A 19,296-nucleotide genomic window follows, 5' to 3' on the forward strand; every position below is an offset into this window, starting at 1 on the left:
CGATGCAGACTTTACTCTGCAAAGAAGCAAGCTAGCTCGGTGTGTCCTACTAGTTTGAAATAGTGGCACAGAAATACAGACTTGCCGTTATAAAACAGCTACTCGCTCTCACTTAGTAGCCTAGTACAGCCCAATGATTTGTCTTGAGACACAGATTTATCCACTTAAAACCCCAGCATCCTGATCGCGGCGAAAGTTTTCGCTGAAAGTAGCAGATCGACAAGCTTACATCGATCGGCCGTCTTCAGCGAAAGCTTTCCTGACAATAACAGAAAACACTCTAGCACAGAGCCCTGAGGGACTCCGCTCAACCATATACGGTTTAAGTGGTTTTAAACCCTCTAGTCTTAGTGAAACGGACTTAACTGGACCACTTCTTTTCCATCTCCACCACACCGTAGATTGCTTGTAGATGTAGATTGGCCTTTTCTGGGCACAAAAACGAATTTCACCCACTTTTTTTTAATTGTAAAACTGTGACTTGACCATAAACCTGATTCTGACATCTCTTCGTCAGATATAGCCGATCTGCAAGCTCAAAACGGATCACGTTGTGTGAGTTTGTAGATCTGCTATTCCTGGCGAATGTTCTCCCCAGAATAGCCATACTGGGGTTCAAGTGGTGGTATTTACTCATATTCACTGTTATATCTGTTGTAAAGCCAACAGACATTGTTCATATACTGTACATCTAATAAGGGAGAATTAGCTAAATGTGAGGCAAATCTGCAAAAGAAATGCTTACCACTAGCTTTCTTCACAGATGTGTTCCAACCCAACTCTCTTGGGAAAATTTGTGACAGCTGCTGAAAGTTGGGGTACCATTGAACAACCAATATACAGTAAGGCAACATTTTCCAAATATCATTATACTTTAAGTTGCATGTGACATGTCAAACTAGGAGGTTTTCATGATTCTGAATCCATTGCAAGCATTAGTTTTGCACAAAAAACACTCCTTCGCCTAAAAATGGCCATAGCCGTCATCACAAATGTGATGAGGTCAGCACATTTGGGCACATTTAGGCAAGTGGCTATGGCCGAATTTAGCCCAAGGAGTGTTTTCGTGCAAAACTAATGCTTGGAATGGATTCAGCATCATGAAAACCCCCTAGTTTGACATGTCACATGCTATTTAAAGCATAATAAGATTTGGGGGGATGTTGCCTTATATTGGTTGTTAATGGTACCCCAACTTTCAGCAGCTGTCACAAAGTTTCCCAAGGGAGTTGGGTTGGTACAAATGTATATGTTGTAGTATAGTAATATGTAATAGTAACACATTTGTGAAGAAAGCTAGTGGTAAGCATATTCTTTGCAGATTTTCCACACATTTCGCTAATTTTCTCTAACTAATCAGTATATTATGAACATCCACTATTTAATATCCACTGTTAATTGTCTAACTCCATTCATAGGTAGATATTATATTTAGACTATGTTATACATAATTTGATAGAATATAGGCCTACATTGTGGTAGTGTGTGGGTGTGGGCTTTTGTTTTTAAACAAAAAGCTTTTTGTTAAACAGAATATTCTGGTAATAATCATTGCTGGGAGTGTTTGCTCCGTAACAGAGGCGTGTTCCGTCTCTCCAGCTCTTTGCTAAACAGAAAATACATTTTCAGGTGGGTTACAAATTCCATCTAATCAGGAGAGAGTACCCATTCATCAGCTTCAATTTGCTATAGTGTTCCAATTTTGTCCGCTCATTTCTGTGTCATCACTTCCAATTTCACTTGTGCATCCTGTATGAGTTCTACAGTATGTTCTCTTGATTGGATACAATTGGTATCCAGACCTGACAATATAGAGACAGAGAGGCCCCTGTTATTGAACAAACACAAACAGCAATTAATACCAAAATAATTAAATAGAAAATCACTTACCATCCATCCATCCATCCATCAATCCATCCATCTCTGCTGCATACAATTTACAATTTAGGCATTTAGCAGACGTTCTTCCATCCATAGCTATACCTCCTCTCCTCCTACCTACATATATGCGCCTTTTCTCCCAATCTCCTCTCTTCTCGTTCTCCCCTCACACTCGTTCACAATTCATCAACAATACAAATTATACAATAAATTAAGATAAACTATTTAATTACATATAAAACAAAGAAAAGAATGACGCAGGGGCCGGGCAGTGAAGAAGAATATGCAGGGCGGGAAGATTGAAATAGGTAGGCAGCAGGCTGTGTAGAGAAAAAAAAAATCAATATTCGCGCCGCTGAGCTGGTAGTCTACCGTGATTGGTCAGGCGTGCGCGTGTGTGCGCGTGTGTGCGTGTGTGTGTGTGTGTTCGTTTACAACCCGAGCCCTCGCATTTTCGCCTGGTCTGATGACAGCTGTCAGCCAGATCACACGACCAGCGAGAGGCATCTACTGTACCCGCTCTGCAGAGCTCATTTCCCGGCCACAAGCATTTGGAAGTTGGCTTCCAAACGACCGGTGTTTCGTTGACTTCACGGCCGACAAATTGAACTCGAAGCTGGGCTGAATGAATGAGGAAATACCGCTGTAGTGCCGAAATGATTTTGGCGCGTCAGAAAATGTCAGTAGCACCGTAGAGCCGACTTTAGTACGGTCCCCGCCCCCCCCGAACCTAAAATGCCGTCACATTGTAGGCTCTACAGCGCCGAACCGACTTTTAATCGGCTCTAAAATAGGAGTATGAATCAGCCCTTAATCCAGAGCGATTTACATTAAGCAATAACAAAAAGCATGGATCACATACATCACATTATTACGTTATCATGAAACATGCGTAAGCTAAGTAACGTAACAGTGGAGTATCTATATAATGAAACTAAATATGTAAACTATACATACTATACTATACTATATTATATATATTATACATGTGTACTATAAAGTGCTATGACTACATGAAATGCAATTCTAGTGCTGTCTACGTAACATGCTATAAGTCTGTTTAAAATGCTATCTAAGTCTACATAAAGTGCTATCTAAGTGGGTAGGGCAAGTGCTACGGGCCATGATGGAGTCTGAAAAGGTGGGTTTTCAGACTACGGCGGAAGATTGGGAGTGAGGCTGCATGAAAGCGGCTCCCTCTCCAATCTCCATAGTCATAGTTGTGCACATTGTTTAAACTGCTTTTATTAACGACTCACGCCGTTTCAACAGCCTCACTCTGAACCTTCTGTCTCTCTTCCTTTTAGACAAAATGTACTGGTGAAAGGAGGTGCTCCTGCTCACTTGGGTCGTCAGACATTTCAAGTTGGTTTTGAACAAAGATGGGGAGACGGGCTGCTGACCTGGCGACCCCGGTGCCAGTTTTAGGGGTTCCTGCCCTGGTCGGGATGCGCAGTTGGAAGACATACGGCGGCGAGCGAGCCGGGGGAGCACTGCCACTCACGTGGGGTCTTCATTGCAGCGTCGGTGTTCAGACGTCGCCGGCAATGAGACGAACCCCATTCCAGCAGCAGCCTGCAGCGGACACCTCTGCTTCCCAGGCGGAACACTGTACTGGTCAAACATCCCCAGCCAGTGTTATGAAGAAAAGTGCAAAAGATGAAGGAGCATTACAGGAGTATAAGAAGAACGAAAGAGAGAGCATTTTAAAACAGAGAAGTGTGGAAGCCAAGACCAAAAAAGAAGTGTCTTTCAAAGCGCTCGTGGGTGAGCCCTCTGAGGACGTGCCCTCGTGTCATCTGAGTGCTGGGACTTATTGTTATGCCAAGGCAATCAAGACCAATCCGCACTTTTCCGGGAGTCTAGTGACTGCCAGGCCTAAATTGAAACTTAACGCCCGCTACACCAATGGCAGCGTGGTTGATTCGGAGGCTATTGGTGGGATTAGCATTGACGGTAAGGATGAGGCGGTGCCTGCAAAGAGTGCAACCTCTCTCTCTGGAATGGACCAACCAAACCTCAGGCTTGAAGGTCATTGTGTGGAGCAGTCTGGACAGGCACAGCTGTTATCTGCCACCCGACCTTTGAGAGCGCCACAAAAGATATGCAACCAATGCGGTGGGAGACAGAATGCAGCGGCTGGACTGACCCTTCTAGAAGAGAGGAGCGCTACTATCGGTGTATGCCCAGAGGGAACCAAACTGAAGTCCACGCTCACTTCATTCTCAGCTACCCCACATTTCTTGACTGATATACACAGAGAAGCCAAGCAAGGCAATTTCCAAGACTCTGAAGCCATTTCAATCAGAGATGGAAGGTCTGACCTAACTATCAGACCAACACTTTTAAATAGTGAAGAGTTGAGACAGACAAACACACCAGAGTCCTCATGTCCAGTACATTCCACCGCTGGGAACACTGGGCATCATCTGGTTAGTCCGTTACAGACACATACAGTCCACCATACATCCACGCACCTCACAGCCATCTTACACACCAACACCATCACAGTCACTAATGCTACTATTGAAACAAAACGAGACGATGTCAGCTTGAATTCCCTAGAAAAACAATCACAGGTCCGAAAGACTCCACGACCGACAAGATTCAAAATGCCACCTCAGTTGGCCATAGCCACCAAGTCAAACTTCCCATATCCAAACACTCACCCTAAACATCCTACAACCGCACCACCATTTGCAACACAATATCACACGTCACACTGTGGGAGCACATGTCTTCATCCTAAACCTGGAAACACACAACTTCACACGACTCTGTCAGACGTGGCTTATTCATACACAGCCACTCCTACTAGACCTGCAGACACTGAAAACACGCCCCATGCGACCTCCCTCTGTGATCCCTCGAACACAAACACTGCAACCACACCTCTTAAAACAGCCAACACGCCACAGAAAACTGTGCACATCCTTTCAAAGCATGCATCCACGATAAACATAGCCTCAAACACTTCTCAAGACACATGCATAACACAAACACAATCTCTTATCTCAACACAAGTGAATAACCTATCGGACTCCACTCACCAGTCCAAAGCAATCTGTCCGCTTGAAACAGCAAACACGCCCATCACAACTAAAGTGACTGATGCAGTTCAGAAATCCATCACAGCCACATCTTCATGGGCTGAGAGTGTGTCACCCCCTCTCAAACCCTATTTCCTAGACAGCGCAGTGCATTCAACAGCATTTCCCCACCCTGCTAGTGTAGCACATACATGTACAGCATCTACATTTGACGACATGTTGACCCCAGCTAATAATAAAAGCACAACTACATGTTTAACTGCACACACTAGCACCAAGAATACTACTAAACCTATGAGTTACACATTACAGGCCACGTCCATTAACATTAATGCTGCAATCCTAAATAGCACAAGCTACTCTGCTCATGCAATAACACCCTACAAAACCCTGAGCACTTTAAAGCCACCCAAATCTAACAACTCTGAACCGGTACCATACCTAGCTTTGAGCCCTAAGCTTTCTAATGCTTTACGCTCAGTGAGTCCCTCTCATTCTGTGAACACAACACCTAAACTCACCAATCTTATCACCAAGGCAGATACCATTACAACTCCAAGCTGCAGACCTCCATTTCCTAGTACACTATATAAAGTTATACCCCTTAGGAACACTCCACCCAGTGTTAAAGAATCACTATCCACAATTACCTTCCCTAAATATACAGCATTGAGTGCAAACTCTAGCAACATTCTTTTCTCACAAACAACTTCCCCTCATCAATCAACTGGTGTAATGCACAATGTAAAAGGGCCTAGCCTCGATAAAGCACACCACATATATACAACTTGTCAAATTCAAACCACAACAGATATCACAACTAATCCCTGTAATGACTTGGATATCTATGATGACATTTCCGGTCGTCAGAAGCCCACAACAACTTCAGGTATGCTGTGTGCGCCACAGATGACTCATGATAACTTTGCAAACACATTACTGAATCACAATGACCAACGTCTAGTCCTTTTGGACACAGCTTACTCGGACATACAACAACACATCAGAAGAAATTCTGAAATGTCCACCGATCAACACATAACTGGCAGCCACACAATCATGCAATATACCGTTCAACCCCTTCCAACCAAGACTTTCAGTACTAACTCAGCGACAAACACAGCCAAAGTGCACCCTCTCTCCGAACCACTTATTCAGAGCAAGTCAAATCACCATGAAAATGGCAATGTCTCACAGGCAATTTATCTGATGAAGTCACGGAGTCCCTCGCTCCCGGGGTGTGCAGACGCAGAACCACAGCCAGGTCATGCAGACACAACGCACGATAGACATAGTACTACACACCCACAAGTCAACACAGCAGAGGAGACACATTTAAACACAGACCCATTTGGCTTGGGCGCAGCAGCCGAGCACGTAAATATTCAACTTGAATCCAACACAGAAGAACAGAGACATGCACACGGGTCCATACCTTCTGTCTTAGCACATACAAACTGCAAGCCCCGCCCCCTCATCACGTCACAGGCAAACAGCCCGACATATGTCACTCCCGTCACGGAAATATCTGAATCCTCAAATTGTGATTCAGGCCTGTCATCACCAGCACAGACACATGCAAGTGTCCAACTCCCAACAGACATTTCACAGGCCCCTTTAAACACAGTGGGAGATCTTTATACGCAGGACACAACTGAAGATCCCAGCAGTAGTTCCACGTTGCCGGCATCGTGGATCCACTTGGCAGCCCTTTCGCGCCTCAGCTCCGCTGGGAAATGTAGAACAATCAGACCGCCCCCACAGTCCAGTTCAACAGCCCTCCGCCTCTGCCTGGGAACCTCCCGCCTGTCTCATTCGCACCCCGTTGCAGCAGCCCCACTGCTGCCCCTGTCCCCGCAGTCATGCACATCGGCAAGCCTCTGGCAGAGGCTACAGCATGTGGAGGCCAGCCTGGCTGCCAACCAGGACAAGATCAGTAACCTACTCAACATTATTCATGACCTGGAGATGTACCATGCCCGTACCGATGGGTAAGAGACTATACTGAGTAGATGCAATGGCTTCATTTTATCCATATACGTCGCTGTGCCCGACACCGGTCTATATCGTGAAACTTGGTTAACATAACATCACAGGCACAGCTGAACTTTGATCTAGATTTGAGTCGCGCCACGCTGTGAGCTTGTAGATCGGCTATTTTCACTACTTTTGCACTGTTGTGCAACAAAGCACTTATGCTTTGTTGTGTGTTAGTGGTTAATTGATTCATTGAAATACAAGAAATGTATTCTATAGAATAATCACAAAGAAAATAATGGATGGTCCTATGGGTCTGGGTACCTTAGGAAACAGGATGTTTCTTTTTTTTCTAGATATTTTTTGGCTTTTTCTGCCTTTATTGATAGGTTGAAAGTAGACTGACAGGAAATGGGGAGAGAGATTTGGTAAAGGCCGTCTGGATGCTGACGCTGTCAGGCTGGCTTAGCAGCTTAGGTGCCCAGACGGTTGAGCTAACCGTCCAGGCCAAAAACAGGATGTTTCAATGTTGGATTCAGATTGAACTGTCCAATTATACTACTAAGGTACCCAGACTGACCTGTTCCCGCAGAGACAGCTCAAATATTAGGTCATGAACTTTGATTATTATTAAAATGCTCCATGAGAGATTGTAATACTCTACTATGGTCACTTTAGCTGCTGCACAGAGTGAAACACTTAATGGCCATGTAATATAGCAATTATTATAGATAGATTACTGTAATCTAACTTGTGATAAACGCTCTGTCTGTGTGTGTGTGTGTGTGTGTGTGTGTGTGTGTGTGTGTGTGTGTGTGCGTGCGTGCGTGCGTGCGTGCGTGCGTGCGTTGCGTGCGAGAGATAGAGAGAGAGACTTCCGATTGCCTTTCAAAAAGACGTGCCTTTGAGAGTTTCCTCTGGCTATGTAACTCTTCTGGCCCAAATAACGGGATTTAAAGCAATGTGTCTGTCAATCATTCTTATCCATGGCTGTTTGCTAATGAGTTGTGAGTGACTCTGAGGCCACATTTATGTTTCTAACCTTTCTAGCTCCTCTGAACCACTCCATGATATACTGTGCTCATTAGGATTGATGTCATTATATGAGAAGGGACCCAGCTCAAATCAGTGGTAGAGTGTCCGCCCTAAGATTGGGAGGTCGGGGTTCAATCCCCCGACCGGGTTATACCAAAGATTGGATACAAATGGGACTCATTGCCTCACTGCTTGGCAGTGGCGTGCACAGATAGACACTAGGGGGTGCTAGAGCACCCCCTGCCCTTTTGGCAATTTTGCTCTTCTTTTTCTTCCCAATTAAGGTGACTTACAGTATATGAGAAAAAGAGATAAAAATACAAATGATGAAATGATTGATGATCATGTTTATAATTCTGTTGTAGTCGGCGATGCCACACCACTGGACAGGACCTGAAACACTGTTCAACCTGCCAGAAGACCGCTTGCATAGTCTATAGGTAAGTTCATTATTTAAGAGCCAATTTGACTGGCATTGTGATTTGTGAATATAGGCTGTGCTACAAATAAAATCTCTATACTGTATAAAGAACGAGTCAGCAAAACAACATGTTCGGAACACATTTGATATCAAAGAATTGCGTCTGCCCTGTTTGAAAATTGCATTTCTAGATGCTGGGTGAAGTTTAGCAAGGTATACTTGCTTTTAACCAAAATATATCAAAAGATTTCCCACAATAAAAAATAATTCTGTCATAAATACAAATTTATAAATATTATAATTTATAAAATATAAACGTAAAAACAACTTTTACAGAGGAAGGTGCATATTATATTTGTACACCATCTCCCTCACTGCTGTCCTGTTTGTTTTTCCTCTTCCCTTTTTACCGCCAAACACTGCCCCTTTGCATTATACACTTAAACCCATTCTGAACGGGAACCCATTTTGGTGTTGGCATCGTGTCGTGCTTTAGCTATTTAAAAATAGCAGATCTACAAGCTTGTAGGTCTGCTATTTTTTGAAAAAAAAAACGAAGAACGATTGACATTTTTAGAATCTGATCTCAGGTCAGAATGGGTTGATCAGACCAGTGTGTGTCCAGTGGAAACCTCGTATGAATCTGATCTCAGGTCAGAATGGGTTAAACCCCATGCGGTTGAGTGGAACCCCTCGGGGCTTATACTAGTGTATTGTATGTTTTCTGTTATTGTGGGGAAAGCTTTTGCAGAAAATATCTGATCTGCTGTTTTCAGGTCATGTGGGTCAATGTAATGTACATGGTTTGTTACATTTTGAGGTGCATTCTGCATCATTTGTAGTGGACGGTATATGATAGTTTTCGCTCAAGGCTTGGAACTACCCTACAAAATTGCTGACACATAATTAGTCCACTATTATGTCTGCAGATTCAGAATACCTACCCTAATGATTTGGACCATGGCCATAAAAATAAAGTAGAAATTAGCTTTTTGTGTATACCGTCACTAAATGGTATGATTTAACCGTGCCACTCCGCAAATCAGATTACAAACATTCATTTTATGAAAGTCGGACATTCGTTTTGGTACATTTCCGAGGGCGAGATATCTTTATATGGTGATACTGCCGTCCAAATGTATTACTATCTTTGTGGCAAGGGTCAGAAACATATTAGACATGAGCACGCGCGCACACACACACACACACACACACTGCAATGGGCTGAACAGCATCAATAAATGCTTTAAGTCCATGTTATATTACTTATATAATATAACACAAATTAACACAGACAAGAAGGTGCTATAATTTGCATTCTTCCGCCCAACTATTTTGTTCATGCTTTTTCAGCCCTGGATTGTGTGTGATCCACCAGATGAAACATACTGTATGGAGGATGGAAAAGTGAAAACAACATTTTAAATGACCACTTCCCCACCCTCAAAGAATTGAGTATAGTTTGTTTGTGCTAACCAGCACTGGAAAGTGTATCTTGTGCTGCAGTACAAAAGCACAAAGTAGACAGCCTAATCTTGAAATATTCAAACATTTCCCCTTGAGCAGCTTATTTTAAAAAGGGCAGAAAGCGTCTTCACATCACAAAAAGGGTTATGTAAGTTGATGTATTGCCTGCGCCGTCCGTTTGAATCTTGTCTGAATTTTGATTCTGACTAGACAGGTTTCTAGAGAAAAAGCAAGCTTCCCCATAACATTGCAGTCACTCTTGACAAAGGTTGTACACTACAGTATGATATTGACACAACGACGATAAAAACAATGCCTAAACCATGAATATAACCACATGCTTATCACTATACTGTATCTGCACAGTAACATACTCCGCTTTTATGTATCTATATTAAGAGTGTACAAATGTAAGCAAATGGACCTGTGTTACAGAGTAGCCTACAAGATTTCAGCTTCATTCTATAACAGTATTTGTCCCTGTGATTTTGTAACTAAGACTTATGATGTTAGTCATGTTGCACTGCGTGTACTGTATGCTTACAGTGTGGAGTATGACTTCCGGCAGCAAGAGCGGAGTTTCTCGGAGGTTCTGAATCATCATCCAGCAACAAAGTGTAACGCTCCACTTTCACCTCAGGCCCAGCATCCCAGCCGCGCCCTGCTGACAGACAATATTATGAAGAGCATGACCAAGTCAAAGGTTAAAAGCAAGAAGCTGTGCAAGGTTTTGTTCAGGTGGCTGCCCAGGAAAATCCAGCGAATGTAGATCTTTTGTCAATGACGATTTGTATCAAGCCTGAATAATACGGTGCAACGGGATATGAGCTTGTAGATCGGCCGTGTTCAACCAAGTGTAAATCAGGCATTAGGAGTGGATACTCTGTGAACCATTTGTCACTCCCCCCCCCCCCCCCCCCCCCCCCCCCCCACACTACAGAATGGGACTGTGTCCCAGCTTTGTTACTGTATTTCCCAGCTGGGTTCAACTCTCCTGTGCTTTGAAGGGGATAATAATTTGGCCTTGACCTTTGTCAAACCCAGCTGCTTCTTTCATCCATACATTCCTCCATTTCTTTCATAAAAATGACTCATGGTTTTGTCAAAATTGCAATCTGAAAATGTTTTCATAGAACTGTAGCACACAACAACAGATACTGTGGCACACAACAACAGAATATTGTCCTATAGAACTGTATTTATGAAACTGTATGTTTTCTTCTCACTGGCATGAATTATAGAATATATGAGTTCCCAATGTGAGAAGTTATGGTTTCCCTCGCAAGCTTATACCAGTCAATGTAGAGAATAGATTTTTTTAAACAAGTAAAAAATAAATTGCTTTATTTGTAAACTTGTTTATAGTCTCATTTGATGTTGAGTTCTGAAAGTGAAATCCATAGAGCTGCCAACAAATGTTTCAACTGTGCAAGTCTCCACAGATGGAAGATTGAAAATCTGTCCAACCTAACAAGGTTAGACAGTTCACTGACAGTTGAGGGAGAAAGTGGAAGCTTCATTTTTAATTCAGCATTCCCAGTTGTGCCAATGGTCTCCAACTCCCCAAACAATCTGAAGCGTAACTGAACGTCTTAAAAGGTTTTTAGTAAAACAATGACATGATGACGGAAGGCTGCAGTGACGCATTGGAAAGTCCTACACAAACACACACACACACACACTCACAGGGGTGGATGACTGCACACACACACACACACACACACACACACACACGCACGGTGCACGCATGTATGCATTGCATGCATGCATTTATTACTAAGACATTAATCTTCACTAGCAGTATAAGAACAAATTAACAAAAAATGAATAAAGATGACTCGTGAGAATAAGATCAGTGTTCTCACAATGCAACAATAATGAGATTGATGCAAAGGATTGGCTTCATCTTGAAGGGAAACATAAGGGGTCCAGAAATAACGCACGCACTTTAAATATATTATATTTGTTTTGCTTTTCTGCCTTTATTGATAGTATCAAGACAAGATTGACAGGAAAGAGGAAGAGAGAGAAGGGCAGAGACACGCAGCAAAGGTCATCATGAACTGGACTCGAACACCCGACGCACTGTCAGGCCGAAGCCTATATGTGGCATGCTTGCGCCTGGACCACTTGGCCAAGTGATTGCCCGTTTCACACTGTGATAGAAAGAGGCTCTGTTCAATTACACCATTGAAAGCATCCGTGTCATCTTAGACTTTCGCGTTGGCTTTTATAAAATAGCAGATTTGAACTTTTTTTTTTTAAAGAACTACTGGTTTAGAAGGCATTACTTTTGTAGAATCGGCCCCGGGTGGCGTGGAGTTACTGTAAATCACTCGCCCACCAGCCACCACCACACAGGCCTGCCTGCTTCTGTTCCCGGGGAGCGGTGCCTCTGGCTTGGCCGGGTGCGGTGCCCCATCATCCAACACAATGACAGTGTCAACGCCTGTATAGTGTAGCCATCACTATCGGGGATCAACCTTGTTACTGCAATAGCAACCCCTGCTGGTTGTCTGATGTGGTGTGTGTGTGTGTGTGTGTGTGTGTGTGTGTGTGTGTGTGTGTGTGTGTGTGTGTGTGTAGTATGTGGAAGGATCTGGGACTGGGAGAGCTCAGCAGCACCAAACAGCAGAAAAGACGTGTGTGTATACTGGAGCAGGCAACTTTGACCATGTAGAGGGCCACTATATTTCGACACTGACTCAGAAACCTCTTAACCTCTTAAAAAGAAATGCGTAACAAACATGTTGGGACAAAAAAAGTATCAAACCGCACGCACACACGCACATGCACACACACATGCCCCAGTCACACGCAGTGTGTGTGTGTGTGTGTGTGTGTGTGAATGTGAAAGCTGTAAAGGCAGCATCGACACTGGCATTACAATTCAACTTTTTATGATAATTATTATTATTGTTTTTTTATTAGTTTATAAACAATGTGTACATCTTCCTATGTGGATGGGGTGCATATGCAGTACTGTATGTCTATACCCAGCTATAGACATATACAGTACTGTATGTATCTGCAGGAGTACCCAGCTATAGACTGGTGCATATTGCAGTACTGTACTGTATGTATCTGCATGAGTACCCATAGCTATAGACTGGTGCATATTGCAGTACTGTACTGTATGTATCTGCATGAGTACCCATAGCTATAGACTGGTGCAGAGGTTCTGCAAATCTCTGCACTCATTCCTGCAATGCTTCAAAACCTGCACTGCTAGAATTTATTGCAGCAATAGCATTATGTGGAGTCCCAAAGACAAAGAAAGACAGGTCTGTGATGACACAGCATCATAAATATTTACTCGGAAGAAGCACGTCAATGAAATAGTTGTATAGCTTAAAAGCTGCTTTTCCATTTTTGCATAGAAGATAGAGTAGGGCTATTAGTAACAATAATAATAATACATTTCTTTTAAAATTTTCACATTTAACCTAAGGGAGTTAAATCACGGTAATGATTCAGCTTCATTTGATTCATTACTTTTCGAGATGTATGAAGTCACTTTCAGCAGAAACAGGTACTGTAGGTTTTTCACCGTGTTATTACATATGATTTTGTAGAGATGGAAGCAGATATTGGGGTACGATTACTTACAGTACACACCCAGCAGCAGATGTATTCTATAACCAAGCATATTAAATAACAGCAGCTGAACAGGGAGTTCCTCAACTTTCTGTTAAAGCTCATCTTCAGGCGAGCAGAGATTAAAGAGATCCATCTGAAATAGTCTGTCATTTTCTTTGAAGTCGAGTTATGAAAATAACATGAAATAACATTCTGAAGGTTTACTAGTTCCCATTATCACACAGCACGAGCCAGGGTTTCAACCGCTGCTTGAGAAACCTGGTGTGAAATGTGGAAAATGCGCTTCTGAATCTGTCCACATGATTGCAGTTTATTAGTATATTTATTTAGTATTTAGTATAGCCTATAGTATTACTGAGAATCTGCATTCAAGACATTACAGAAAGGTGTAGGCCCACTCCTCCTCTGGCAGAATCATATCGTCGCTGTCATGTGGAAACCTTGTATGTACAAAAACAAAACAATTACTTTTCAGAAAATAGAGCGGCGAACTCCTGACGTCACTTGCTCATCCCCTGGTTCACGGAAGATTTTAATCTTAAAATCGTCTCATATATAGGCTTGGGCCGTGGCTCAGCGGGGCAGGCACCTTGGCTGGTAATCCAGTCTGGCAGTATGCCGCGGGTTCGACTCCCGATAACCAACAGACCTAATCACTTTCACTTTTATCTCTTATACTACAATTGCAAAGTTGCCACAGCCTGCGCTAGCAAGTCATATCATCATCATACTATAATCATACTATAATTCAGTCAATGTCTGTCTGTCTGTCTGTCTGTCTGTCTGTCTGAATGTGTGTCTGTCTGTCAGAAACACCGCCATATCTCCTCACCGCCTGCACCAATCGCCCCCACTTTTCACACAGGCATTGACCCTTTTTCCAATTTAACAAATTATAAATTAATAATGAATGTATTAGTGAATAAAAAATGCCAAAACGCACCCAGGGTGCAGTACCCCCTGCGGCCACAAGGGGGGGGGGGGGGATATCTCACAACGGATAAGGGTTAGTATAAATAATTTGTGTCGATTCAGAATCAGAACGCCACATAATGGGCATAAAAAGGGACACATACATAATAACTGGGTGAGGCATGCATTTCCAACTTGCATCGTTCCAAGTAGTCAGTTCCCAACGGGCACTGCTCTAGTAAGCATTAATAAGCACATTTGATATTTGAAACTTGGTTTCAATTTAGTTAATTATTCTGATAATTAGGCAAAACTAGCCTACTTTATTGTACTTTCTTATAGGACATTCATAATTTATTGAATATTTGTATTTTTTATTTGAGGTTTTAATTTAATTAGTTGTCAGAAGATGCCTTAACCCAGGGGTTTTCAACAGGTGGTCCGTGGAAGTATTGCATGTGGTCCCTGACCATTCATTTATAGTAATGTAGGATTTGTTGATTTAAAAAAATGTCTTTCCACTAGTTGATAAACAGTGAACTGAATGACCTATAATGCATGTAAGTGCACCGGATTGTCTGGTTGAGTCATTTATTATTAGGAAATGATTAATAGTCAGTGGACCATTGGTTGAGAAACAGTGGGACCCAACACAACAGTGGTCCCCAGGTTGATTCTAGAAGTCAGGGTGGTGGTCCCATATCCCCACCCAACACAACAGTGGTCCCCAGGTTGATTATAGAAGTCAGAAAGTGGTCCCATATCCCCACCCAACACAACAGTGGTCCCCAGGTTGATTCTAGAAGTCAGGGTCCCTCTTTCACAATCAGTTGAAAACCCCACCAACAACACAACAACATCAGCATCATGAATCATAATCAAAGGAGGCTCTTCCACAGTGTTAGCCTTTCATCAAATCACTAAATCAGACTAAAAAGCAAGTTGATTAGTGTTATGTATGAACTTAACAGACGGACGGACGGACACACTCACACACACTTACGGATGGAGTGCAAAAAATACTCTCTTCCCATGCCTTCGGCCTGGTGGAGACAATTATTCTGGGAGCTATATAACAGTGTGCGGACCTCCTTCCACTAATCCTATACGTATGATTTGGTTCAGCACCTGAAGACTTTTTTATAGATGTGTGTGCTTCCCTCTGGACTCTTATTTCCAAGATTAAATTGATCCCATATAAAGCAGCCAGCTCAATAAGCTCAATGGTAAATTATTTTACCATTCATTTCAGCAGTTGCATAGGAAACCAGCTTCTAATGTTCATATTTGCTTTTTAAAAGTTTACTTTAGAATGTTTTTGTAATATGGTACGTAAGTGAACATAATAGCCTATGACTTACGTTGGTGCTGTTTTGCATTTATTTTATATCAATTTTATATTGATAAATTCCCCTGTGGAAGGTCAGGTGCATGGCAAATTTGTGTTTGCCATGGCACCTTCTGTGCAATTTAAACAAACAGGTTGCTAGTGTCATCAGACAAAAACAAAACAACAAGAAACACATTATACACACGATATATACAGACAAGATAAGACAAGATATATTACAAAGAAGCAAGAAAACCAAGCAGCAGCTGCTGCAGTCAACAACCTGCATGCCTTGTACGGTAGAGTAGATCACTTGAGTTACCCGTTATGAATCATAGCCTAGCATGCAGCTACTGTGGGTTTTCAGTCCCTCGTGTACTGTACTGTACTGTACTGTGGTAGAATGTTTGAGCTAGTTTCATATACAGAACAATTTTTGGGGCAGAAAGGTAAGTTGTTCATTATCAGATCTCCATATTTCCCTAAACTTTAAGTTGGCAACTAACAGCTATTAAGACCAACTTCCGGAGGAGATGTGCAATCTCAAGAGAGAGCAGAGCCCATTTTATTTTCTCTGCAGCTACTGTATGTGGATCATATTGGAAGATTCATGATAGTTTCCCTCTGCTGGTATTTAGCCTCCTTTCTCTATGCATGCCAAAGATGACAAACTCCTATTGCAGCCTCTCCTTATGCAAACAGCCCACTGCAGCTGGTCCATGGACAGAATAAACAAGACTGCAAGCTGAGTAAGTGTGCCTGTGTGTGTATAAGCATGTGCTTGAAATGAGTTCTATATATCCACATAGATGGAGTATAAAGTACTGTAAAAGCTCTTTGATGTCATATACTGTATGGACGACTGTATGCACACTCCCATGTATGCTTTAGTTTGTCCACATAAGTTCTTGTTAGAAAATAGATATACCTTCCCGCTTCCTCCGCCGAAAGTAAACAGGCTTACAGCTGATTCTATCCCTTTCTCTTTCTATAAATGGAACCATGGCTGCCAGTTTGTGTCACAGAGACAGGGGACTAGTGACTCACTGTGACATGGAGACTCGCTGGCGGGTGTTCCTGGGGGACAGTGAGGAGTGGTGGACGGCGATGAGCACAGTTGGGATGTGCCCACCCCCCCCCCCCCCCCCAGCCCCCTCTAAGGGCACTGTTCTCCAGGGTGGTGGTGGAAAGGGGGGGGCGGTTATAGCCGCCGCTATTCATTGAAATGTGAGATTGGCTTGCCCGAGGATAGAAATGTAATATGACAGCGCACTGGCAGACTTTCCATATGGCAAAACCAGGGAACTGCCTGGGGGGCATTGTAAACGCATAGCATTACTTTCTTTCTATAAATTGGTTCTATGTATTAATTCCTGTTCCTCATTATTCTTGACACACATCATTAAAGGGTAGGGTAAGTGGCATTTTTTTTAGTTGAAGCAAGACTTCTTTCTTTCTTTCTTTTTATTTTTTTTGGTTTAAAGGTTAAAGCACTTTTTTTTCTGATAGTAATCATTGCTATCTGTTGTTCTGAACAGTTTCAGCCAATCAGGAGAGAGTACCCATTTGTTAGATTCATTATGTAGTATTCCATTTACAATTTTGTCTGCTCGTTTCTTTGTGTCATCACTTCCAATTTCACTTGTTTAATCTGTATCCCGAGTTCTCTATCCTGATTGGATACGATTGGTATCTCGACCTGAAAATTCATTTCCTGTTTAATGAAGAGCTTGCAAGACATGGAGACTTCTTACTGAATAAACACTCTATAGCAATGATCAGTTTCCTCATCATTTTGGTTACAAGTTCAGACTGCCAGGATGTTTTGGCTTGTTTGTTTTTAATTGTGCTAATATTGGCCAAATAAATCTTCTATTGTGTCACAAATGAGAACTTTCAAGCAGTGTATTAAAAAGGTGACATTTTGTAGCTTCTGTAATTCCCCAAAAGCATTTACTCTAACTGTAAACTGCATACTCTTCAGTTCCCACTACAACAGACAGGATCATCACAGAATGTAACAGGATCCCTTTCATAGCTTTCATCTTGCACAAGTACAGTTCCCAGTTGTGTCCAGTAGATGGGGAAAGAGTGTACCAATAATTTCTCGAAAGGTTTGATGACATAGCATAATCAACATCCTACCTATGGTACAGCATTTTGAAGCACAGACTAAAGAAAAGTCTCCTTGATTCCAGCAAGAACAAAATCTTCTGCAGAAAAAGTCCCTGTGAATTGTTCTTGGCCAGTACAGTAGGTAACAAAGGTAACAAATAAAAAAGATTAATAATAATAATTTTGACATCATCACTTGATCACACATGCCAATTACTTTCATGATAACAGGGTAATACTGCCATATAGCAACAGAGGGAATACGCGGCTGACGTTTGACAGTCAAATGTCAAACAAAGACATGGCTGTCTTATCAGTTTCATTACAGAAGTTCCTTCATGAGTGTGTATTACACTGCGTCCGCCTCACTATTGTGTACACATTTATTATGCACCCAATTGATTTCCTTTTACCTGTTTGCAGTGTGGCTCAATAAATGGGCCCTTAAATAACTGCTTTGTGTTGTTTTGGGGTTTCCTGCATCGACTGGACTTACTTTGTTTCCCGACCAGGCAGCGTATCGTTATCACAATTTATTATTTACAATCTAGGCATCTTGGCAGACACTCTTATCCACCGTGACTCACAAAGTGTATCTCGCTGCAGGAAATTATTTTGGTACAGTATAAAACCTCTGTCCTCTATTGCTTTTCCCGTCTAGCTCAACATTCTTAATGGTTCAAATGTTCTCCACCAGAGCTATATATCACTGTCCTTCCTTGACCAGGTCAGTTTTTATGGTTTGGCTATTTCTGGTTAAACAAATATAGGTCCACTGAATTCTCAGGCTTTCTCTTCCGGCTGTAATTGCAGGAGTGCATAGTTCCCAATGGAATGGAAATATCATGAGCCACCCTCACTCTCAATCCAAGCAGAGGAGGCACTGACACAGAATGCTGTCATTCTAGGGATCTAACATAGAACAAATGTTCTAATAAGGGGGGAGCATTCCTGAGAGGGCTTTAAAAATGAACAGATACCGGTGCTTATCACGCCTCTCAGACAGAGGATAAGCCTGCATTGCCATCAAGTGTACAATGATGGGTACCATAACTGTCACCAGTGACGCAACTTAGGGCAGAATGGTACACAGTGGCAAGGTGCTTTAAAATTGATGGAGCAGCAATTCTATAAATAATGTCTCCATAATCTAAAACTGAGAGAAAAGTGGCTTCAATGATTGTTTTTCTACTGGATGCATGATATATTTTAAAGAGAAACATTGTTTTTTAAGGTTATCAGTGTGAAATTTAAAAGACAGCTTCTCATCAGTTGTATTCAGAGACCCTCTCTATTGTAGAGCCACTTGGAAGGTTATGGATATATTGTTATGGTTGTATGGTCTAGCCCTATAGTGATCAACATGAATTTAGTTTTACTTGCATTTAAAACCAGCCTAAGCTCAACCATGGCAGCCTGGAGAGCATTAAAAGCAAGCTGCAGCTTCCTGGTGGCAAGCTGTGCTGAGTCTGCGAGTGCGACGCATGCAGTATATGACTGTGTCGTCA

The sequence above is a fragment of the Protomyctophum parallelum genome, assembly GCF_964188405.1.
Source record: "Protomyctophum parallelum genome assembly, chromosome: 1".
NCBI lineage: Eukaryota > Metazoa > Chordata > Actinopteri > Myctophiformes > Myctophidae > Protomyctophum > Protomyctophum parallelum.